Source organism: Strix uralensis, chromosome 24 (assembly GCF_047716275.1).
Source record: "Strix uralensis isolate ZFMK-TIS-50842 chromosome 24, bStrUra1, whole genome shotgun sequence".
Classification (NCBI taxonomy): domain Eukaryota; kingdom Metazoa; phylum Chordata; class Aves; order Strigiformes; family Strigidae; genus Strix; species Strix uralensis.
The window spans coordinates 6,382,322-6,406,708 of NC_133995.1; the positions used below are offsets into that span (position 1 = coordinate 6,382,322).

Consider the following 24,387-nt stretch of genomic DNA (forward strand, 5'->3'; position numbering starts at 1 on the left):
CGGAGGGCTGAGGACCAGCAGTGGCACTACCTGTGGGATGGTGTCGGTGGGACCTTGCAGCCCATCACCCAGTGCCACAACCACTCCCTGACCAAAATCCTGCTGATATTTAAGCCCCGCATCGCCTCTGCCCACCGATAATCACCACAGTGGGAAACACCAGGCAGCACGGCCTTCCTCAGCGCGCTCTGCACGGCTCCTACCCGGATTTGTGGTGAGGATTTATGACCCCGCATCACTCGGGTTCTCACAGGCTCATTTGTCACCACGGCCTCAAATGCCAGCGGGGTCGGGCGATGCTGCCCAGCCCATGCCGTGTGCCTGCGTCCCATGATGCTCCCACATCCGCGTGGCACCAGAGGCTCGTTTCAGGCTGTTGGATGGGTGACACCTCCCTTTCCTATCAGACCACCTCTTTAAGTCTTTTTTCCAGCTTGTGCTGCCATGGGACTCGCTGGCACGTGCTCGCCCACGGTGTCTCCCTTCTGCCCGTCCCCATTTCCCCACTGGCACCCTCAGCCCACCCCTAAACACATTCATCTTCTTCTGCTGTGGGAGAGAACGGCTTCGGGAAACAGGTCCATAAATCACTGGCAACACTTGGAAATAAAAATCATTATTGTGATGAATGGGGTTTTATTTCTCTTTTAAGAAGAGGAATCATGAACGACCAGGGCAGAGGAGAGCGGGGAAGAGGAGGTGTTGCATTTTCTATTTTTGACAAGTGAAGGGGGATAAAACTAATTGCATGAGAGCTGTTGGAAGAGAGAGGGGAAGAAACAGTGTTTGCTGCATACCCCTTGCGTGAAGGTTTCCTGTACGACTCCGTAGTATCAGGATAGTGTATTGCACCGCTCAGGGCCACACTCGTGCCTCAGAGAGGTTGTCCTGGCTGTGGCGTGGTGCTCGGTGTTGTACAAACCCACAACAAAATGTTTTCCCTGGCTCCAGTCTGTGGGTAGTTTTCTTCTGGCCCCATCTGCACCCGCATCCCGCAGCACCCACATCCCTCAGCAGAAGCTCGGCTCTTGCTGGCACCACGGGCTTGGGGAGCAGCTCCCGCAACCAAGGGGAAGCTTTGCACAGAATGACTTCAGGATTTGGCCCTGGGCTCCCAGGGATGGGAGCTTGTATTAATTAAGCAGCAATGATCCAAGTCACAGGGCATTTCCTGGGGATTAATGACTGGCTGGGAGGAGTTAATGACTTGAGATGAATCCAAAAATCCCATTTACCCCAATCTGTGCTGAGTCTCAGCACACACTTTGTGCCAAGGTCAGCACCACCATTTTAAGTCAATTTTTAAAATTATTATTAATAAGAATAATAAAGTATTGGAAATGGATTCTCCTTCCCGCCACGGCGATGCAGCTTGATTGCCGCGGGCAGGCTCTTGAGGAGAATGGATGCCCCTCATCTTGAGCCAATGTAGCAAATGGAAAGAGCATCCCTCTCCCTCAGGAGACCTGCCCTGGCCCTCCCAGCACCTCCTGGGGACAGGAGAGTGTCGGGGACAGCGTCCTCAGCCTCTGCTTGCAGTTCCCAGCCCAGCTGCACCGGGATGGCGATGCTCAGAAGACGCAGGTTTCAGAGCAGGAGCAGCAGTTGGGCAGAAGTCAACCTGCCGCAGCGTTGGGCCCAGAGTAGATCAGGATCTGGCCTCTCGGCAATTATCTCTGATAAATGTTTTAGGGTTGTCATGGCAATGAAAGAGCCTGGCTAATCCTTGGGTTTCCTTTCTTCAAAGGGAAGAAAGTTTGCATACCTGACTGCAGGAGTGAGCAGCCTGGCAGGATGCTCGGGCTCTGCGCTGCCAGCCCTCCCCTGCCTGCACACACACACGTTGGAGTAAACGCAAACCAGATCGGTCCTGAGGAGGGGGAGAGCACCTCACTTCTGTTCTCCATTGCCATGTGGTGGTGGGCGATCCAGCTGCATGGGGCTGCAAGACCAGTCATGCCCTTCGTGCTCACTGGTTATTTATTTGCACCACACCCCTGCCCGTGTCCCTGCCTTCCCCAGCGCGGGTGGGGAGGATGGAGTGCAGCACCAGGGTTAAGCTCTGGATGCTCCCCTGGGCTCTGAGCAGACCACAAACAGGGACGCAGCTTGGGGGTGGATGCAGCCAACGTGATGCTTTGGGAAAGGCAATCCCAAATATGCCCTGCCCAAGCATCTGCTATCAGTGGAAACCAGACCCTGGGCAAATCCTGCCCTTGGCCTTGCCCCTCACGCCAGCCGAAGGAGAGCAACCCCAGCACGAGCAGACAACGATGTGGTGGGTGCTGTGGTGAAGAGCATCCAGCCCAGCAAGCATCGCCATCCCCTGGCCAAGAGGACACCTCCAACCAAGTAACTCATCTCTCTCTGGAGCCAAAAGGGAACTCGGCACTTTGGGAATGACCAGGGACTGTCCCTCTTCTCAGCAGGAGAAACACAACTCTGCTCCCCTGCTACAGCCAGGAGCCTCTTCAGCTCCCGACCTGCTTATCCCACTCTCATTCCTATTACTGGAAAGTTTTATAGCCACTCACTGTTTGCGATTAATCATTTTGTTTTAATTGCCGCTCCTCTGGCTGGCAGAGGCTCAGCAGGAATTTTATGCCTCTTGGCTGCTTCCCCCAGGTATGTTCCAGGATTGGCCGGCTGCGAAGCACTGAGCCGGAGCAGCCCTGCGACAGCGGGCACCCGAGTTCAGCAGGGTGCAGGTTTGGGTGGTGTCCGTGCACCCAATGTTGGCTCATCAACCAGTAACCTGGTGGAGCCCCCACGCAATAATGAGCTCCCTCAATAATGCGGCCAAGCTTGCAGTAGCAGCAGCTCTCCCTGGGACTGAGAGCTACAGCAAGGGATGGGGGGGCTTGAGGATGCTCTGCACCTCCCCGGGGCTCCCCATGGATGCTGACATCTTCTGCCGAAAGCTGGAAGCAGGCAGAGGAGGGGTGAGACCCAGGAGCTGTTAAATATCCTTCAGTGGTGTTGCTGCACACACCAGGAATGAAATGCAAGCAGCAGCTTCAGTAGGGAAATAAGAAACACCCAAGCTGGAGCGTGCCCGAGGCAGGGTGGGATGCCCCTGCCTCTGCAAACAATGTGGCACTGGGATGTTCCCAGGCTCGAGCTGGTCACAGCTCCGCATTGCTCTTTTGTGGGAAACGATGGCATTTGGAAATGTGATTTTGATTCAAACAATGCTCAGGGTTTGATCATCAGCCGGGAACCCAGCAGAGCTGCTGGCATCCCGAGGATGGCCCGACGTACTCCCCGCGGGGACCTGCCCAGTGCCCTCCCGGCGGGTGACACTGGCCGGCCGCACGCGTGTCGTGCCGGGCCCCGTCCCACCGGGGCAAGGATGGAGCCAGAGGGACAGAGACGACTTTGGCCAGTGCCCTGATGAGCTGCAGCCCATGTAACCATGGCCGTGGGCATCCAGAGCACACAGTGAGCATCCTCCAAGTGTCCGGCATGTCACCGCTTTTCCTGCCTTTCCCAAACCTCTCCCAGGCAGGAGATGAGCAGGGATGTCTGTCCTCTCCCCGTAGGCAGCTCAGACCCCCCTGCCCACCCTGCCAGCTCTGCTCAACCAGCCCAGAGATGGGAGCAATGGAAATCTTTCCCTTGCCCAACCACAGGAGCAGGGTGAGCAGCATCCCAGCTCCCAGTGTTCCCACAGATCCCACTCAAAGCAAGACTTGGGGATAAGGACACACCACGAGCAACTCCATGACCAAAGCAGCAAATCCAAGGAGCAGCAGAAAACACGTGAGCGTGGAAACCAGGCAGCAAATTTAAGTTTGCAGCAAGATGTTGCAGCATTACCTCCATCCCAGCGAGGCTTCACCCGGTTTAGGTGGCCTCTCGCTCCCTGGGAGGGTTTTTATGGGAGTTAAAATGATTTTGCCAGTGAAGCAACTTTCATCCCCAGAGGTTTTTTCCCACAGTGTGGGGTGGAGGGACTCTAGTTGGCTCTGCCTGGGCTCCCCAGCGCATCCGTGTCCCACACAGCCACCGTGTCCTTTACTGTCACCAGGAGAGCACAGCAGCCCAGGTCACTGCTGCCGGAGCTGCCTACACCTTGCCTGCACTTTCGTGCTGAATAATTGAAAGCTCATGCAACGGCCGCAAATATTTAATAGCTTGTTCATCAAAAATTTACCCTTGTTAAAGCCGTCATTTTAGATGTCTGACAGGGCTGGAGAAAAGGCAGCGGGGAGCCATGGAGCGGGCAGCGAGGAGGGGATTGCTCTGGCCAGAGACAGCCGTAAAGAATCATGAATTAGGGGGTGTCGTGAACCCGTGGGCAGCTGCTGGCCTGCGCAGGGGGCTGCCCCAGGGATGGGGCCCTCCTGGCCGAGCACAGGGGATCAAAAGTGTGGTGGTGCCACCACCTCGTGCTCACCCCCTCCATCTGCTCTGTGACAACATCCCCTGCCCCAGGGAAGGCATTGCATGAACTCAGCCACTTCAATTAACTCCCCATCCCTCAGTCCTGGCTCAAAGCCACCCCAGGGCCCTCTGGGACCCAACACGGTGTTGGATGCACCCAGACAGCACTGGTGGCTGGTCCCTGGGCTGGGTGCAGCCCCTTCCAGCACTGGCATGGCCACAGCACGGGGCTGGGTGCGAGGGCAGCCCAGCTGCCTGCACTCTGGTCACTTTTCTCCTCAGCTGCCAAGCAGGCAGCGGGGATGGCTCAGAGGCCTGGAGCCTCCACAGCCACCAGCAGCGATGGCAGAAAGAGATATAAAAGGCCGTCCTACTTAACAGGGTTTATATAAAGAGGCGTCTCCATGGCAGGATGGGAAAACAGACAGATATTGGAAGTGATGCTTTGAACACTGTCTTCGCAGGGGCATCCCTGTGGATGGGTGAGGTGGCACCTGGAACCCACTGTGGTACCCTGGGGTCCCAACCACCCCCCACTGTGTCCCCACCGTGTCCCCACTGCAGCGAGAGCAGCCCACAGCGGGGTCCCCCAGGCAGGGCTGCCCTTCTTCTGGGGGTGCACACATCAGCCAGCTCCTCTCCCTCTCACCTGCTCTCCCAGAACCTTCTCATCTCTAATTAACACTCTCATTAATTAATTTATTTAATAGCCTCTTTGCATTCAGCTCACACAGGGCTGTGACCAGCAGGGGTGGTGAGGAGATGTGCTGCTGGAGGTGAGCAGGTTGGTTCAGGAGGATGGGGGCTGCGGGTGGGCTCAGGGTGCTCAGCAGACACCAGGCTTCAGGCTCTGCAGAGCACCCACTGCCCCTTCCCCACCTGGCCCCCGGTGACCTGCTGGCCTGGAAGCGAGCCGGGAGAGAGCGGCACCTCCGCCAGCAGCGCGCAGTGCCGGCAGGTTCACTCCCCTTATGGAAAGGCATGTCATGAGCGGGCTTGTGGATGTGTTTATTCCCGTCAGCCCTTGGCTGGTGGCAGGGAGCAGATTTAGTCGGTGAGGAGCAGGCACCTGCTGCCAAGTTCCCCCAAGAGGTGTGTGGGGCTGGGAGCGGGTGGCCCCCTGCCACAGAAAATAGGTGGGGGGGGTCCTGTTTGCGGAGAGGGTTGAGGGATGGATGCTCTGTGCCATCAGGGTCCACATCTTGGCAGGGTGGGTGCCTTCCCCCTGCTTCCAGGGACATGGTGCTCCTGGGAGGAGCACAGCTCTGCAACCACAGAGACTGCAAATTAAAGTGAAGAAAAGGAAAGAGAAATCCCCATAATCACAGGGCTCTGGGAGCGGAGGCTGTGGGAGATGCACCAGATTTCCTTGCAGCTTGGCTCCTCTGACAGCCAGCGGCAGGTCGTGGCACCATCCCAGCTCAGGGCAGGGGGGAGCAGCAAACTCTCAGAAGCACTGGTAAGGCAGCAGTTGTGAGGGGATGCCCTCTGAAGGGGGACGGGGAAGGTTTGGGGGTGCACAAGTGGCAGGCAGAGCATGGAGCTCCACTGGAGCCCTGGCACCGAGCTGCGATGAGTCCTGAGCGCTGCCTTTGCTTGGGTGCAGGCTCTGGCCATAAGGCTGGGCTCTGCCAGCTCCCGGATCTTCCCAAACGGGCTGTGGGGGATGCTCGGAAGTGCTCGGTCTAATTAAAAGCTGGCTGACGTGGCCAGCAGCTGCTGGTGGAAAAACAGGTTAATGTCCTGGTGGCCTCCGGGCTGGCTGAGGCATGAGGCCAGGGATGGCAGTGGGCAGGCAGGGCTGCAGCAGACCTGGTTCCCTCAGCCCCTACGAGCCTGGCGTGAAAGCACGGCTGAGCCTGAATGCTTATCATGATAATTCATCATTATTATTCATCAGATGGCTCTCCTCCAGAGGTACCACGAGTATGTGTGCACCTTGCCGCCTCTGCCCACCCTTCTCTCCTCCATCCACAGACCCTGTACCCGTCACCTTTCTGGCCATGCAGCCGTCTGTCTGGCTGTGCGTTTGTCTCTCTGTCCCTCCACATCCATCAGCCTGCCTGCTTCTGTCTGTCTTATGCCCAATTGTCTTCATTATTCATTGCTTTCCTCGCAGCATCTATTTAACCATCTCACTCGCCTCTCATCCTCCTGCCCAGGTGCTGGTTTGGGCTGAAGAGGGTGTTTAGGGGACACTGTTTCCCTGTCCGACTGCTCTCCTGGGTATCCTCTCTGTCCTCAGCTGCCTCTTCAGCTGCTAGATAGAAGCAGCAAATAACCCTCCTTTGGAGCTTCCCTGAGGACTCGGCCATGGACTGCAGAACCCATCTGCCCCCAGGCGATCGGCTCAGCCCCATCCTGGCTCGTGGTGGCCAGAAAGCATGTGGATGTTGATGAGCTGCTGGGGAAAATGCAGTTTTGTGAGGCTGACCAGGCTTGGAGCTGCTGTTTTATGCAGAAATCTGTCCCCACTAAGAGCAGGGCCAAGAGTCTTTGTCACAGAGCCCATCACTGGGGCACTGGTCATTGGTCAGTCAGCCTTGAGGAGAACCAGTCCCCAGGAGAGCTGGAACTGGTCCACTGTCCCCAGCGTGAGTCACCTGAGTGTCCCCTGTCAACCAGCAATAAACAGCTATTCCTGCTCAGAAGTTGTGTCCCAGTTTCTCCTGCTGTTTACATTAGTCTACCTTCAAGGGCTTGCTGTGCTCCATTTTTAATGTAATTTCACCAGCCATTAGCCCAGAATGCAGCTTAACTCCTCTGTCACTTAACACTTTTTTTTTTGTTTTGTTTTCCTAAGCATCTGCACTTGAGAAACTATGGAGCTGCTTTGGTAGCCAAGGCACCGGGGGCTCCAGCCCCTCAGGGTGACCTGGCAGTGGTGGAGGGAGCATGGAGCTGTGCAGCACGGAAACAGCCTGATTATGGTAAAACTGCTGAAAAACAGCTGTAACTGCAGCCTTGACCTGCTGGGAGCCTTGACCTGCTGCTCCCAGCCCTGGGGAATGGCCCTGTGGCTTTGTCACCTGCAAACTGGTGGTTTCCTGGGTGGGTCTGGGTGTAAGAGGGGGGGTTAATTTGTTTCCATGCAGATTGTATTAGGAGGGAAAATTAAATGCTGGGGCACAGAAACGCTTTCACTTCCCTTAAAGCTAATAATAGCACCCAATGCTTTCAGTGGTGAGTGCAGCCAACAGGCTTCCCGTGCCTCGGGCACCCTGCGGTACGGGAGAGGAGGGTGGTGGGGAGCTGGGGAAACTGAGGCATGGAAGACCGTAACCTAGTTTAAGGGGGTGTTAGGAAAGGGCTTGTGCTCTCCTTACACCCTGTCTGTGTCACTTTGCTGTCTCCAGCGAGGTTGGTGATGCCACATGACGGGTGACACTCCCTGTCCTTGCCTGCTGCTGGGTTACACGAGCTGACCCGGATGATTTCCCAGGTCTGTGGAGCGCCCACAGCATGGGCAAAAACCCTGTGTCCTTCAGGAAGCCTGGGAGAAAGTGGGGTTCCCGTACCCCAGCACTGGCGAGCGTGCTCCCGGAGGCTTGCTGGTACCTGGAGATGAGTCAAAACAGCTAGTTCAGAGTAATTGCTTTGGAAGGATTGTTTCAGTCCCAGCTCCCCTCGGGGCTTGGACATGGTGACATGGAGCAGGCGGCTGGGGACGTGGGGCTGGGGTAAGCCGGGACACTGGCTCTGCGTCATGCTGGGTGCAGCTCCTCTGTCTGCAGTGACAGCCCCTGGGGCTGGCAGCGTCCTGAGCATCATCTCTGCAGCTCTCCCAGAGCCATGCAAAAAAATCCCAAACCCCGCTTGTCCCAAAGCCAGGAGCTTTCTGCTGGAAACCTCCAGCCTCCGCTGTCCCCTGGCCAGGTACAGAGGCTTTACCACCGTTTTGACACTCTCAATTTGTTATGAACTGATTAGCTGCTCTGCTGCCTCTTTTTCCAAACAGATCATCTGTGATATCTAGTCACTAATGAATGGCTCCAGCAATTAATTGCAGGGGTAAGTCCACTCCTAATTAGGAACAGATTTAGGGAACGAGCTCTAGGAGAGCTCTTTGGCTGTTGGTTGCTTCTAGTTGAGCATGGACTGGGGATTACAGTCTGTGGGGCTTTTTAATTAATAACTGAGGAGTTGATTAAGGCTGAGTTAGCACACTGGAGGAAGCGGCCTGGGCGAGTTATGGAGCTGGAGATGATGCTGCGGTTCATGTCAGTGCCTTGGCCGAGGAGCCGGGCTGGATCCAGCCTGGCTGGGAGTCGTTTTGCTGCCAGAGAAGGAGTGAAGGTGGCCAGGAGCTGCGGGGTGCCTGGCTGGGCAGGTCCGGCTCTGTCGGGGAGCTGGAGAAAGGCTCCCCAGCACCTGGATGTGAGGCTTTTGCCAGCTGCTTTTCAGACTTCCAAAATGTGCTTGAGTGTCAGAATTTTCCACCATGTTGTCAGACTGGTTCCTGGGGGGTAACAGGCCTGGCCCCTTCAGATGTTTGGGTGCTGGAGGCCTGCCTGTCCCCTTGGGTGGCAGTTTCTCCTCCTCTGCAGCTTCTGCTGCTGCTCCTGGCTCACCCTAACAAAACCCAGGGAAGGGGGGAGCCTGCTGCATCTATCTTCCCCCTGCCCCCCAGCTACTTGTGCTGCATCTCTGGGACCTCACAGAGCTGTGCCTGGCGATGCTGGAACCAGTCCCTGTCATTATGGTGGGCTGTGGTTTGTAGGGCTGGTTCCCCTTTGATGGGGACCCCTGAGGACCCATGTCGGAGCTGGGTGCAGGGGCATGAGGCACTTCTCCTTGTGGGTCTACTGTGCTCGCAGCAAAACCAAGTGAGTCCCCTGCTCGGAGGCAATAGTGTGATGCCAAGATGATGCTCATCCTCCTAGGGAGGTCAGTTCAGGGCAGATGATGCTAAGAGACAACTGGGGGAAAAAAAAACAAAACACACACCCCAAACAAACACCCCGGAGAAGAAACGGCCGGAGTCTGGGCAAAGTTTCCGTTAGCGCTGCAGAAGAGTCGGTCACTGGAAAATCTTAGTGGGGAGCAAGAGGGAAGGAACCAGCTTCTGCTTTTTGATAGCGGTTCCTGCCACGGCCCCTGGCGCAGAGGGTGTGTGAGGGAGTGAGTTAGTCATCGCGGGCAGATAGTGCTGCCTGCACCACGGGCCTCTCCAGCCACCACCGAGCCCTTTCCCTTTAAAGGCATTGCCTGGATTACGCGACCCGCGAGGCTGCGCTTCGTCTGGCTCCGTTACCCAACGCTGCGGCGCCGTTCGTCAGCCGATAGTGAAGGACAAAAAGCATCTGATCTGTCCAAAAGCTGGACACCGATCTCCTGGGGCTGCCGGAGCGAGTCATCTCGGTCCTGCTGCTGCTTTGTCTCCTCTTGGTTTGCTCTAGGATTTGGGTTGAAAGCCACGTTCCCAATCCCCGCTCAGGTCAGCTGGGGGAGGAAAAAGCTGATGGCTGGGGCTGCGGGCAGGGATGGAAGCAGGAGGGCAGGATGAATGGGAGGAAGGATATTAGTCAGAGGGGGACCGGGACAAAGGGTAAGTGATGGGGCTGTGAGTCTGGCAAGGCTGGAGGGCTCAAGCCTTCCCAAGCCCTCCTCGGTGGCACAGAGGCATCTTTTCCTCCTCTCCCTTCTGCGCTGGGTTTGCGCGGGGACAGTCAAGCCCACACCTGCTGCCACGCTGGACCCGAGGGACCGCATCAGTTCTTTTCCTCCTCCCTGTCTGCTCGCGGTGCTGCCCACAGCTAATGACTGAAAGGAGAGTCTGTTCTTCAGACCCAACGTCTGGGTGATGGTATCTGCAGCCAATTTCCAGCTCGGCAGAGCAGAACAATTTCTGTTGAGCTCAGTAAAGAGCGCGAAGGCTCCACTTCCCAAAGGTTACGCGCCCGTGCAGACAATTGCAGGCGCTTGGCTCACGTCTTCCTCTGCAAACCATGGGCTTAGTGTATTTACAAATATGTGTACAAAGCTCCACAGCTGCCAGACCACACAGCACACAGCCCTGGCAACTGCTGCGCTAGTCAGCCGAGCACACAAGTGTCCTGGCCGCAGGCGTGCGTCCCTGCTTCTGAACACCTGGCCTGGATATAGGCACCCTTAAACGTAAATACACAGCATCCCCGTCCTGCAGAGGTGCAGGCAGCTTCATCCCTTGTCCTGTCTGCTGCAATATCCCCTTGGCTGGGGTGTAGCCATGTATTCAGGGAGGGATGCTCACTCACCCTCCTGCTTACACACCCTGTTGGCTTCCCTCCTCAAAGTGAATGCTGATTTGTTTTTTTTTTTTTTTTGCTGGGAGCTCTGCTCTAGACTCATACATACACATCCTTTATGTATGCGATGTGTCATGCGTGACCTGGGTTCACCGTGAGCTGCCAAGGACACTGCTGGCTGGTGAGGCCAGCCCAGCCCTTGGCCTCCGTTAGCTAATTGCTCCTTGGGAGCCTGGGATGTGCCAGCCTTTGGGCCTCCCAGCATCACTCAGGGTGCTTTATCAGTGCGTGTCATGTCCTACATGGAGCAAACTGGGGCTGGCAGAGAAAAAAGGGAAGGAAGAAAACATATTGGTGCCACTGGAAATTAAGGGCAGGTTCACGCGTCACGGCTGAGGAGCGGATCAGCCGTCTCAGTAGTCAGCGGGGAAATAAGTTGCTGGCGTCACCGCTGATGTGAGACACATGCATGTCTTGCAGGAGAGATACATCTGTGCCATATTTGCAGCACAAGCTCTTCCAGCTCGTGTATTAGCACTGCACACTGCAGTGGTAGGTTTGTGGGCAGTCAGGATTTGAGAGAATTCCACTGCACTCTGCCCTTGGTCCCAGGGCTGGCTGCACTGCGGGGTCTTGTCCTTACCAGAAAGTGTTGGTGACCAAGAGGCTGGGCCTGGTTTGGGGGGAGCAGAGCCTTCAGCATCCTCATGGCTTTGGGGAGCCCAGTGTTACAGCTGGGGTGCCACCCCAACCAGGCTGCCTGGGGATGGAGCTCGGCATCGGGTGAGGATGGCTGGTTAAGATCCAGGAGAGGCATTTAGAGCCCGGGCACTGCCGGTGCCGTGTGTCAGGGCAGTGCCTTACACAACAGATGGGTGGGAGGCCCCCACCACCTTTCCAAACGAGGCAGGGAATCATCTTTCCAAGTCAGGCATCCCCGGGTGCTGAGCCAGGGCTTGGTATCTGCAGGGCTGTAGAGGAAAGTTCTTGCTCTCAGCTTGGTGGGGACGCATGACACAGGGCGAAGGAAGGTGCCCTCACCTGTACAGTGGCTGTCACCCAAACAGCCAGCTCCCCCAGCACGCCCTGTCGGGTGTCCCGTGCCTTGGCTGCTTTCCATTTAATCTCCATCCTTTCACCCAGTGCATCCGAGACGGTCATGACTCCAGCCCACCCTGGCCCTGCTGCTGGCGCTCCTTTCTTCAGTGATTTGCAGATGCCGTGAGCTTCATCTCTCCTTGTCATGACTCATTTCTTTCTCACTGAGGCTTTAATTTTTAAAGAGGCACTCTCAGGCGTAGAAGTTTTAATACCTGCAGCGGCTCCCAGCAGGTGCCATTGAGCTTTTCCAGTTGGTGTGGATGGGGCTATGGGAGGAGAGCTGGCTGGGGCTGGGGCCCCAAGCAACGCTCCAGTCACACCCAGGACCACACTGAGACAGATACATGGCAGATGGAGACCAGGCTTGGGGCTGGGAACAGGGATCCCACTCTGCCCACGGAGAAAGGAGGCAGAGAGGATGGGGATGTCCCTGCCGCTGCGAAGCGCCTGGGATGGCTGGGAAGCACTAGCTGAGAGCTGCGAGGGAAAAAGAAAACATTTTGGCCTCGGGAGGATTCCCCTGGTCCTGCCACACAGTGCAGTTTTGGATAAACCACAGCCTCCCACGCTGGCTTTGGCCAGCTCTGGGGACGGAGCCGTTTGTGGAGGGTGGGGAATGGCTCCAGCTGCACAAACGGCCTTGACGTCCCTCGGCTCCAGCTCTGCTGATGCTCTCCTGGGGAGGAGACAGAGCTGCCTCGGGGCAAGTGTTTGCTCTCAGCCAGCTTTGCTGTCCCCTTTGCTGTCTCTTTTGCTGTCCCCATCAGGGTGACTTTGCTGGAGGGCTGGTTCCCTCCTCCCTTCCCACCCGGGTGAGGAGGGGCAGTGGGGCAGGAGGTGAGGGAGAGGACGAGGCGCCTGGGCCTGTTTGCTCCTCTTCAGATAGCGGAGCCACTGTTTGGGTAGCGATAGGAGGGATTGCCAGCTGGTGTTTGCTCTGCGTGTTGGCTTTGTGAACGTCAGGGTGTGAGGGCGGCGGTGTTATCCAGCTCCCCAGGCTGCAGCGGCAGCCACGGCCTCTCCTGCACCAGGATCCTGCCCACCGGCAGCTGGGAGAAGAGTTTGCAGGGTGCAGCATGGCTGCGTGACTCGGCCGGTTGCAGGTCACCCCCCTCCCGCAGCCCTGGCGTGGAGGCAGGTTGTCTCCGAGCCCCCAGACCACCACCCACAGCAGACGGCCTGTGCACGGGGATGTTCACACTGTCCTGGGGGCACGGAGCCAGGACAACAACAGCACAACATCCCGGCTGTAAATCACGGCCCCAGCAAAGAGCCGGCACGCTCCCAGCATGGAGCATTTCCAGCCCCACCTGCGGAGTTTCTCGGGGTTTTCCCAGTAAATATTTGCACTCTTGTCTTTCCCGAAGAATTGACGGTGCCTGTCCCAGACCATGGCATGCGGCAGAGGTAGGTCATCATCCCCAAATCGCACTTACACCCTCCAAAGCAAACCCAAAACTTCCCGTCCCCAGCACCCAGGGACCCTCCGGAGCCGTTTCGGCCGTGGGTGTGGGCACGTGCTCCTCGAGAAAAGTTTCTCCTCCATTTATGTGATTAATTCCTCCCTCCCACCACGGACGCCCGCAATCGCATCTATATCCGTGGCTCCCCACTCCTCCTCGGCTGTAAAATATTTATAACCCCCTACATTAGGGCTCTTCTTCTTTCTCCTTGCCTTTTTACTTCTTTTATGCCTTCCACCCGGGCTCCCCAGCTCTGCTGAGCCATGCCGCACCAGGAACCGCTTCATTTTAATATAACTCAGCGAGCGGAGAAGCTGTGAGGAATAATTTAGATTTTGCTCAGGGAATGAGATGCTTTTTTTAATTGCAGTCATCTGCAGCTTCTTAGCAATGTATTATTGATGGTTATTATTCAAATAAAATAGTCGTTTCTTTTTGTTTTCCTGCGGACGCAGTTGGCAGTGTTTATAGTTTTTCTCTTCTCCCTCTTTCTCCATTTCGGGAAGAGGTCACCTTTTCATCTTCTACTTTTTCAACCCGCCTTCATCACCTCTCTCCCCCCCCACAGTGGGTGTTTGCAGGGGCTGAGCTCGCCCCAGCTTCGCCCTGTGGCATCGACACCCGCAAAATACCAGCGATGCCCCTTAATTTTACTGCCCAGGGGCCCAACAAACAGCCTTGATGTGGGGTTGGGGGAGGTTTGGCCTTTTCGGTAATAGCGTGTTGGAGCCTGACTTCATGCGGTGAAGCACATGGGAGTGGAGGAGGTGGCCGTCTGCAGGCTCAGGGGGGGCTTTGCTGGGGCAATGCCAGCCCTGCCCGAGCTCCACAGGTGTCACAGTGACCTGCGGCTTCTCTCCCTGCGCTTTCACTGGTGCTTTGGGCTGCAAAAGCAGGTTTTTGGGAGCAGCGAGGCGAGCTGGGCTGGAGGGACGTACCTTCCTCTTGGAGGGCTGCTCCCAACCCCACAGCATTACAGAGGGGCAGCAAGAGGGCACAAATGCCCCCCAGAAAGGGACCTGCTGGGGTTAACCCTGCCTTTGCCAGGCTGGCCCCATCCTTGCTGCGTCCTGGTACCACAGACCCGCATGGGCTCTGCAGCATCACCACGCTGGGTACCACAGCACCCAGGCTGGGACCAAGAGCATCTCCAGCCCCGGGGAATTGGCCTCCGGCACCAGCCTGACTTTTCCCTGCCCCGGCTCTGGCAGGAAGGCACCAAAGTAGGACTCAGGAGCCCGGGCGCTCCTCCGCCTCCCCAGCTCCAGGACTGACAGCTTGCGAGTGATGGGAGAGCCGCTCTCCCGCGCTGTCACTTCTCTCTCCTCTCTTTCAGCACTACCCACCGCGTTGTCACTCCTGGCAGCAGGGACTTTCCTCAGTCCCACTAAGGTCCCCAAGCTGTTACCGTGATGCAAACACCGAGTACAAGGTTCCTCCTTGATGTGAGGAACAAAACGAGGTCGGAACTGGAGGGAAAAATGTTCATTTTGAGATGGAGTTGAGGATTTAGCTATTTCCCTCTGACTTCCTTGGGAGTGGACCGGAGAGTCCCCCAGATCTCAAGGTGGGGGGCACGTGCGTTGCCCTAACCACAGGGTGCTCTGGTGGGGTACTCCATGAAGACGGAAGGAGCTCCACCATGCCAGCAGCCCTGGTGAGGCTTCATCGCATCCCTGCAACACGGCGTTCCCCCTCACCCTGCCCACGGGTGCCTGGGAAGAAGCAGCTCAGAGGCTTTTCCTCAGCTGTTGCAAATATTAGGGGTTTAATAACAGGCACTGATAGATTTGGAGCCTGTCGTGGCTCCAGCTCCAAATGGGAACGTGTAGGGGTGGGGAAGGGAAAAGCACCGTCAGTCACAGGGCTCCCAGGGAAAACACAGAGTGTCTGTCAGCTCACAGGCAGTTTGGTGGTGAATTCCTTAGGTGAGTGAACAATTTCGTCTCCTAATTACATCCATAAAGCAAAACTGGGCCCAAATCCCTCCTCTTCTGTTTTGCTCTTTATTTCCAGCCCCCCTCCCCAATGAAGTAGCTGCTTAATTAGAAATTAACAGGGCTGTTAGAGTAATTGAGAGCAGAAATGGTCTAGGAGAGGTTTATTAGCAATCCCATGGTTGTGGGATTTTTTTAGGGCTGCAAAGCCATGGGGAGCTGGCCCAGAGCAAGGGGAAAGCCCAGAATCAAGTGAGACAAAGCAGGCAAAAGGCAGAGAGGGCAACTGGTGTGGTGTGATGGGACCCTTCCCCCTGGAGGCTCTCTCCTGGCTCTGAGCACAAGTCCAAGCCTTGCAAACTGGCATTTGTGGGCGCTGAAGGGCTGAGCAGAGAGAGAAAAGGTGAAGAAGAGGCAAAAAAATAAACCCCAAACTCCTTTTGCACCAGCTCCGCACGGTTGCAGGCATCACCTGGGAGCATCTCGGGCAGCCCTGCCTCCCCGCGGGGACCCTGTGGGCCCCCTGCCCTGCCCCGCGGGAGGGGAGCTCAGAGCAGCGGGACCCCCCGTCAGCCCCTGGCATTTCCAACAAAGCCTCTCCCGCAGCAGCAATCGGGGGTTTATTTATCCCTGAGCACTGAAAGTCAAATCGCTGGCGCTCTCTCTCCCTATATTTAGCCCTTGAATGGAGAGAGATTTTACAGACGCCCGACTCTGCCTCGTGCTTAAGAGTCAGTCAGTGTTTCCATTAGAAACCCTGGGGGTCCAATCCTGCTCTCTGCTCTCCGGCACCATGACAAAAATCTTCCCCGTTGATTCCAGCGGAGCGACGCTGGATTTATACCCACGGGGATGAGATCAGGATCTGGCCTCGAGTTTTGATGGGTTTGTAACTTGGCTGATACAACTTGGCTGATTCAATTCATTTTGGGCTAAAACTCCACCTACAAGTTCCCAGCCTGGGAGACATTAAAGGCAAATTATTACAAAGTTTTATACTGGTTTTAAAGGGAAATCATCAGTCAAGCCCAATTTTACAGAAGAACCTGGTGGACTGAGCTTTTCTATTTTGGGGTTATTTATTTTATGTTGCTGCTAGTCGCTTTTAGGCCAGAAACTGCTCAGGCCAGGGACCGCTTTGCTTACAGAGCACCCGGCAGAAAAGCGTTTGGAAAAGAAAAGAGGCCAAAATATGGATAACAGCCGAGTTTCCCATCACGGCAGGGCTCTCCGCAGGGTTTAGGTCCCTGATCATGGGCTCCGACGCTGCTGGTCACTGTGGGAGTCTTTACTCCTTTTCCGAAGCAGCAGAAATCACCTGCGGAGAGGCGCGGGAGGAAGATGCCTCCTGGGCTAGGACGGGGTTCCCGTCCTCTCCCGGCACAGCCCTGACTGCGTGCAACAGGCGTCGGGTGCAAAGTGTGGGCAAAGAGGGGAGAGCAGCGGGGAGCAGCGGTCCCTGCATCCCTCCCGTGACCTCTCCAGGGCCACATCCCGGCTGTGAAAGCTGATGTGCTCCCCGCAGCCGCGGGCCGGGCGCGGAGCTGGCCCCACACACGTGGCCTGAGCTCGTTCTGGGTGAACATAAGGGGAGGGATGAATATCCAGCCATTATCGAAGGCGAACGAGGAGGCCAAAGGCACAAGCACAAAGCAGCGGAGCAGCCCCGCAGAGACTTGCCAGCAGGATCCAGCATCTCCCTCGGAGCTTGCCTGTGAGCGTCTGCCAAGAGCCAAACGAGGAGCAGCCTGTCCCCGCTGCCACCCCCGTGGCTGCAGCAGCCGGAGCCCCGGCTAATCCTGGGAGGTCCCTTCCTGCAGCTCGGGGCTGGCCGCCTGGGAAACGAGTAGGGAGCTTTGCTGGCTCAAGGCTTGCTTCCTCCTCCCTCCTCTTCTGGTGCAGGAGTGTGGAGCATCGTCTGTGCCCCCAGCAGAGCGGCGTGGGGACACCCCTGTCACCTCCCCAGGGATGGCAAAGCCTCGTGTCTCCCAACAGCAGGAGAGCGGGTGGCCCTGTGGCCCAATGGGCTGGAGCAGGAGGGGTGACACCAGCAAGCCCCAGAGGCACGATCCTGGGCAGCAGGGGCACACGAAGGGTCTTCAGAGCAGGTTTCGATCAGCATCAGCCATGGAGCCCAAAATACCCCACGAAGGAACTTCCCGCTTTGCCGCGGTGTGTGGGGACGCGCCGGTGCGAGCGGGGTCTGGCGGCTCGCTCGGAGGCGATGCTGCCGCTCCCGCTCCAGCCAGGCTTTTGACTTTTCCTCCATGTGCTTTTCCTTAAATGTAAAATGGAAGGGGCTTTCAGGCTCAGTGTTTATGGTTGTTCTCGCTGTAATGGAAACACACCGGGCAGGAGCTGCTAAGTACCAGCTCTGTAATTGCAGGCTGCCACTGGATGGGAAGCACGGTTTTCAAACGGATTTTGGCTAGTTCCTTCAGCTGCAAGTGCCTGGGCTGTAAAATCTGCCTTTCCCCATTTCAGCCGAAGCCCAAGGAGGCTGCAAATTCTCAGCATTTCTGAGAGCGCGAATTGCCCTGTTAACAACAGGTTCCCCGAGGCAGGAAGGCTGATTTCCTTTCAGGAGTCCAAATCCAGATGGTCAGAGATTCCTTCCAAGCGCAGAAAACCTGTTTTAAAAGGCCATTATGTCTCAATAGCAGTTTTGCATCCCAGCCCACTGGAAGCACTGTCTGCCGGCTGCACCACCATCTATTTTTCAAGCTGTTCAGCCGTCGCCTCGACCCGATGTGGTCAGTGCCGTCTGTTTTTTATTTTGGTGGAGGGGGAGCCGGGCACCAGCTAAAAGCTGCGTGTTTATTCCCACTTTCTGGAGCGGGCAAGCTGCGGGGCCGAGAAATGGAAGATGCCCGAGCTTGTGTTTTGAGATACAAGGTTTGCTCTTGTCAGGAGAGTCTCCAGCTCTGGAGTCTTTTACGTTAAGAAGGAATAAGCCCGTCTAACTCCCCAGGAAAATGCCAAGGACCCCACCGCTGAAGATGAACAAGGAGTTATCAGCCCAAGCCCCTTTCCTCCCCGCCGCCGCAAAGCACAGGAGCAGGTTGATGCCTTCCGTGCTGCAAACGACTGAAGGGACACAGAGACTTTATGACAGCTCTGAAGTCATTCCGTTGACTTCAAATAACTGCCCGTGCACTGAAAATGCGCGGCGACCCGCTCGCCCCAGCACGCAGATCCGCTCCCTGGGAGCTGAACAGAAGCGATTTTACCTGCAAGCACGTTTTGTGTGTGCAAGCCCAGGGAGGAATTCCCCCCGCAAAGGGCCCAAAGCGTTCGCTGGGGGCTTCACCCGGCGTAACCCACCTCCTGCAGCACCACGTTGCCCTGGCACTGCTCAGGAATGCAAAATTATTGAGGTGCAGGCCCTGAAGGAGGGGGAAAAAAATGTTACAAGCGCTAATTAGGGCTTGTGCGTTCACAGATGTTCCACTGGTTTAACTTGAACCGGATTGCGTGCCCAAACGTGGGGCTACAGACAGGATTAAGGCTGATTTAAGGTTGCCTACACCCAGTGTTGCACCGGTGCCACGCTGCGCTCCCAGGACAACCGCAGCCTTTCACACGCTTCAGGGGCGTTTCAATGAATGTTTTTCTCCTGGTTGCTTCTAAAAAAAGGGTGAGGATCGGGTCCGCCTGGGCGAAAGGGCCGTTATTTGTGCTCGACCCTCTGCAGCTCACCGAGCGGGTGTGTGTACCCCTCCCAAGGGACGTTGTCACCCAGGGGGACAGTCACCCTCGGGTGAGGTCAGAGGACGGTGCTGCACTGTTGGCAGGGCTGGGCACACCCCAGCTCCTGGTGATCAGCCACAGTTGCCCATGAGGAACCCCAAAACCGCAGTTGCCCCTGAGGAACCCCAATTTTTTTCCTCCATTCAGGGTGTTCCAGAGATTTGCCCGGAGTGGGGAGGGCTTTGTGCATGAGGGTACCCTCACTTCTTGGGGTACACACACTGCCCTGGGTGGAGGTCCCCGCTGCTTGGGGGTGCATGTACCTCACTGCTGTGCTGGGGGGTGCGTGCACAGGGGGGCCCCACACTGTTTAGGGGTGCACACATGGTGCTGCTAGGGGGGGGTCCCCACACTGCCTGGGGGTGTATACACCGGTAGTGCCGGGGGGGTGGAGGATCCCCCACACTACCCGGGGGTGCACACACGGTGCTGCAGGGGAGGGGCCCCCGTACTGCCCAGGGTGTCCCCACACTACCCGGGGGGGGTCCCTGTGCTGCCTGGGGGTGCATCCACCGGTACTGCCGGGGGGGGGGGGGCTGCACGCACTGCCTGGGGGTGTCCCCGTGCTGCCTGGGGATGCACACACGGTGCTGCCGGGGGCGGGGGGGGGGGGGGGGGGGGGGGGCACACTACCCAGGGGGTTCCTGTGCTGCCTGGGGATGCGTGAACCGGTACTGCCGGGGGTGGGGGGGGGTCCACGCACTGCCTGGGGGTGCACGCACCGCCCTGCCTGGGGGATCCCCACTCTACCTGGGGGTGCATGCACGGTGCTGCCGAAGGGGGGGCACAGACCCGTCGCGCTCCCTCCCGTCCCCCTTAAGCAGCCGACGGGGCGGGCCGCCACCTTAAGAGAGCCCCTCCCCCGGCGGGCTGGGGCGAGCCCTCCTCGGCTCGGCTCGGCACGGGTTGCCATGACAAGCATTTTCTCCCGTTAGCTCCGGGACCGCTCCTCCGCCGCCACCACCCCCCCTTACCCCCCCCTCCCCATCCCATGGCCAGCCGCGGGGGCTCCGCCGCCAACCGGGCGCCGTGGGGGCTGAACCGGTGAGTGTGTGGGGGACGGACGGGCGTGGGGTGGGGTGGGGGGGTCCCGTGGGTGCTTCTCGGGGCTTGTTTTTTTTCCGTGGTGGGGGTACGGGTGGGTGAAAGCCGCGGGTGGGGCGGTGGGAGCGGTGCTTTCGCCCACCCCAGTCTCTCCCAGTACGCAGCGCTGGTGCACTGGGGTGCTGCACCCAGGTGCAGCAGGTGGGATGGGGAAGGAGGGGGGGGGGGAGCGTCTTGGCGTGGCGTGTGGCGTGTGTGTCCCCCCCACCCCCGGGTCACCCGGCCCCGCTGCAGCGCGGAGCCGGCTGGGTCCCTGGAGGTGGGCGGGATGGGGGGGGATGCCCACGCTCCCTCGGTTTTTGTGCGGGGGGGTTTGCGAGCCGTGCAGCCCCCCCCTTACTCCCCCTCCGGCATCTGGGGTGGGTGGAAACCCTCTCCGCTTGTATCCTGCAACTTGTTGCCTGCCCTTGAGGGGGGGGCGTGGGGTTCCCGGTCGCGCGTGTTGTTGGAGGGCAGCGTGTTGTGGCACTGCAGGGAGGATGAGGAGGGGGCGGGGGGGCAGGATGCGACCGCCGTGTGTCGGGCTCCGTCTGGCCGATGCTTCCATCCATCCCAGGCCACGCTGCAGCTTGGCACTGGTGCCGGAGGGAAGGGCAGAGGCAGCGCAGGCAGGCGGGGAAGGGGGGGGGGTGTGGGGGGGGAAGCGCCTTGCGGCAGCCCAAGGACAGAGCGGGGAAGGTGCTGCGTGGGTGGTTTTCCCCATCCGTGGGGCAAATGGGGGGTGCTGCTCCCTGCCCGGAGTGGGGTAACGCGGGCGGGGTGTGCGTGGGGCCGGATCCGGACAGGGGGGCGGGATGGAGGGTGGGATCGCAGAGCGCTGGGGCGGGGAGGGGGGGGGGGGGAAGGCTGCTTGGTGTTTGCCCACGTTCCCCTTCTGCCTGCACCAATCCAGCTGATCAAATCCACAGCAGAAAACAGGAGGAGTGGGGCGGAAAAAAAAAAAAATTAAAAAAAAAATAAAACCAGCCAGGCTCTGGCCCACATGGCCAGCAGGCAGGAGCCTCTTCCGCCTCCTGCCTCTGCCTGCATCCCAGCCCTGCCTGCGCCCTGGCTCTGGAGCCTCCGAGCATCCGCGGGCAGGGGCTGGGGTCGTGCCCCTCGTGGGGTCCAGGCGAGCCCCCGGGGGTGGGGGGTGTGGAACTGGGTGGTCCCTCCCTGTTTCGCCGGAGACAAGTCGAGATCCTGAGAGGGGAGGGAGTGGAGGAGGGACAATAGGTTATTGTGCTCTTATCTCTGGAGACCTGAGGTTGGGTGGGGGTTTGGATTGCAAATCTCAAACCAGTGCAGCCTGTTTCTGCCCGTGGACGGGCAGCCTGGCCGGGACCCACCCGGGGTGGAGGTGAGTGCTCCGAGCAACCCACGGGGTGTCCAGAGCTGTCCTGGGGCTGGGGGGCACCGTTTTGTACCCCCCACCCCACACGGGCACGATGCTTCTGCTGTTGCCGGCTCCAGCAGGCAGGGTTTGTGCCGGCTGCCTGCACTCTGCCTGGCTCCAGACAGTGCCCTCAATCTTTCGCTTCCTTGAGCACTGAAACGCACCTGAATTATTTAATCATGAGCGAGAGAAGCTGACACCCCCGCACTCCGCCAGCCCCACCCCGCAGCGGCGGGGGGTTCCCTTCCCGGCTCCACCGGTGTCCTCCGGGCTGCCCCCTCGGGTGACCTCCCCAGGAAATCCCACCCGTCCCCTCGGGATGGCCTGGGCTTGGGTGGCGGGGTCAGGGGTGGCTGCAGGTGCCCCTTCCCCCTGTCCCTGGGTAGCGGAGGGGGTCTCCCAGGCAGAATGGATGGATGGAGCTGGGTGGTCTTGGAGGCCTCCCAAAACCAACGTGCCCTTTGATTTCCCCAAAGCCTGGTCGGAGCGGTTGACTCGGGTATGTGGGTTTTGTGCCTCACGCCAAGGCACCCCCGGGTGCCCGTCCGTGCCGGGACGATGCTGTGGTGCGAGCGGCGCTGGGGAGCACCCAGAGCTTCCCCGTACCTCCCGCTACCCACCCCCTTGGGGTGCAGGCGTCGTCCGTCGCCTGCGGCGGGGCTGTGGGCGCTGCCCTGGGCGGCCTCGTGCAAGGGGACGCGCGGGATCCTCCGCAAGGCCTTGGCTCCTTCCCTGCGGGAGAGGAGCTGGCTGGGGCGGTGGTGCAAGTGCTGCAGGTAGAGGCTTGAGAGGGCGAAGGCTGTTGTTGGGTGGTGGGTTGGGTTTTTTTTTTTTTTCAGTTGAGGTGGTGACGGAGGGAATTCCCGGTGCCCGCTGGCGTGCCCTGGGTCCGCACTCGGGGTGTGGAGGATCTCTTGCCATTGGTGTCACCAACCCCTGGAGTGGGGACCTGCCGTGCTGGAACCCCCCAGGCAAAGGATGGGGCAGGGAGGCCGTAGGGTGACACAGGTCCTCGGGCGGGGTGAGTAAGAGCAGGGAGGGACTGCTGCTCCTCTCCGCTATTGTTTTGCAGTAGAAAGCGCCGGGGTGGAGCTGTGCCTGGAGTTCCCCCTCTTCCCCCAGGCCTTCCCTGGCTGCCTTGCGCTGGGGGATGAGCCTGCTGCTTCCCTGCCTGCACCTCACAAGGGCTGCGGGTTCCCTGCACGCTCCTTGCTCCTCTCTTGGGTTGTTTTTTATTTCTTCCTTTTTTTTTTTTTTTTTTTTTTTTCCTTTTTCCCCCTGCTAGGCCACAAGCGGAGTTTGCCCGCAGTGGTCGCACACGCCTGTTGCAGCAGCGCTGGAAGGAGCCCAGGGGGGTTTGGGGGACGCAAGGAGCCTGGCACTGAGCAGCAGCTCTGCAGCAGGGACTCTCCTGACACCTTTTTGCTGCTGTTCCCCACGGCAGGGCCCGGGGAAGAGCTGGCTGCTGCTCCCGTTTCCTCCTTGCCCAGGGCCCCTCCCCACCAGGAAGGCTGTGCTGCGCTTGGCAAATCACTGCTGCTCTCTGGGAGCTGGAGGAAAACCTGGGTTAAACCCCCGGCAAGCCTTGGGGTGGGGACCCCGCTTTGCTCCGGGTGGAGTTGTGCAAGAGATGTGCTCGCTGTGGCCGGGACCAGGCGTGGGGAGGGATGCGGCGATGCTCGGTGTGACCATGGCGATGGGATGCAGATCTCTAGATGGGGAGGTGGCCGCTGCGGCGTAAAGAGGTGCCACCTCCTTGGTGTTCCCCAACTTCTGTGTCTCGCTGGGGACTTCTGGGAGCAGGTCCAGGCAGGGTGAGGGTTGCTGGCTGATGCCTGTTGGCTGCCTGGAGCCCTCCTGGTTGGGATGGACGGAGGCAGCGATGTCCTTTCTGTTGTACAAGTGGAGAACCAGTGTGGGGAAGAGGAAATAAATGGGTCTGGGTGAGCTGGGAATTCGAACCTCTTCTCTTGCCCTCGTGCTGTCCCCGGGAGGGAATAAGGATCCGTCCCGTGGTGATGGAGATGCTCCTGGGGGAAGCAGCCTTGATGGGGAGAAGGTGGTACACCCCTGTCCCCTCTGTCCAGCAGTGGCCAGCCCAGAGCTCCCTGCTGGGTCTCTGAGTGACACTGGGACAGGGACCGTGTTTTAGGGTGCGGATCCAGGCTTGGGGTCCCTCAGCGTAGCCAGTTGTGGGAGCCACATTCACTGCCACCTCTTGCCAGCACTTTCTGAGGCCAAACTAATGAAACATCTGACTTTGATGTTTTAATTAGTTGCTTTTGGCTTTAATGCAGAGGGATAATAGAGTTTCCATGGACTTATAAAACCTGCCCCTCTATTTGTTCATTAGAAAAAGGAAAGGAGAAAAAAAAAGTGCAAGCTAACTCTGGATAGAGAAAGGAAGAAAGCAAATGCTTGAGACGTGCGGAGCACATGACAACCCGCTGGTGTGTCACCCACCTGGATGGTGACTCTTTTAAAGCACTAATTAAGCAACTTAGATCCTGGGAGAGCTCTCTGTGAGTAACAGATGAGTTCAGTGTCCTCCTGCGTTTGTGAGCTTCTGGGAGGGGTCTCGGATTTACCCGTGGGAAGCTGATGCACAGCAACGTGTCCTTGGGAGGTCAGGAATTGGGGCCGTGGGAGTCCTGGCCAGGAGCATCCCTCTGCCCTCACCCCCTTGGCTGCAAAGCAAGGGGCTGGCCCTGCTCTCGCAAGCGAGGACAGGCCATGGCTGCCCTGGCAGATGGAGAGGGACGTGGGGACCCTGGCGTGGGCATGAGGTGGGATGCTGAGTGCTCCTGGGCTGGCTCACTGGGATTCTGCATTGTGGCATCCAGTCCTAAACACTGTACAGACCAGGAGGGGGGAGGCCAGGCTGGGGAGGGGGCACCGTGCGGCTGTGCCACCGGGTCCTCTGCCAAAATCCTGCGGCTGACTCGCTTTGGAACAAGGGAAGGGGCATGGGAAGGATCATCCCAGCTGGCAGTGCCAAGGGCTGGCTCAGGAGAGCTCTTGGTCTGGGCAAACCCTTCCCTCCC

At 58.4% G+C, this 24,387-nt stretch overlaps 1 protein-coding gene across 6 annotated transcripts in view; it reads left to right on the forward strand.

Moving 5' to 3' along the window:
• Positions 1-24,387, forward strand: part of ATP2B4 (ATPase plasma membrane Ca2+ transporting 4) — an 87,621-nt gene that overhangs the window by 15,243 nt on the left and 47,991 nt on the right. The window contains exon 1 of one of the 6 annotated variants that reach the window (XM_074893365.1): positions 19,773-19,908. The exons of the other annotated variants lie outside the window; for them this stretch is intronic. The gene's annotated coding sequence lies outside the window, so the exon portion shown is untranslated. Of the gene's footprint in view, positions 1-19,772; positions 19,909-24,387 lie in introns of those variants that run through there. 6 annotated transcript variants of the gene reach the window in all.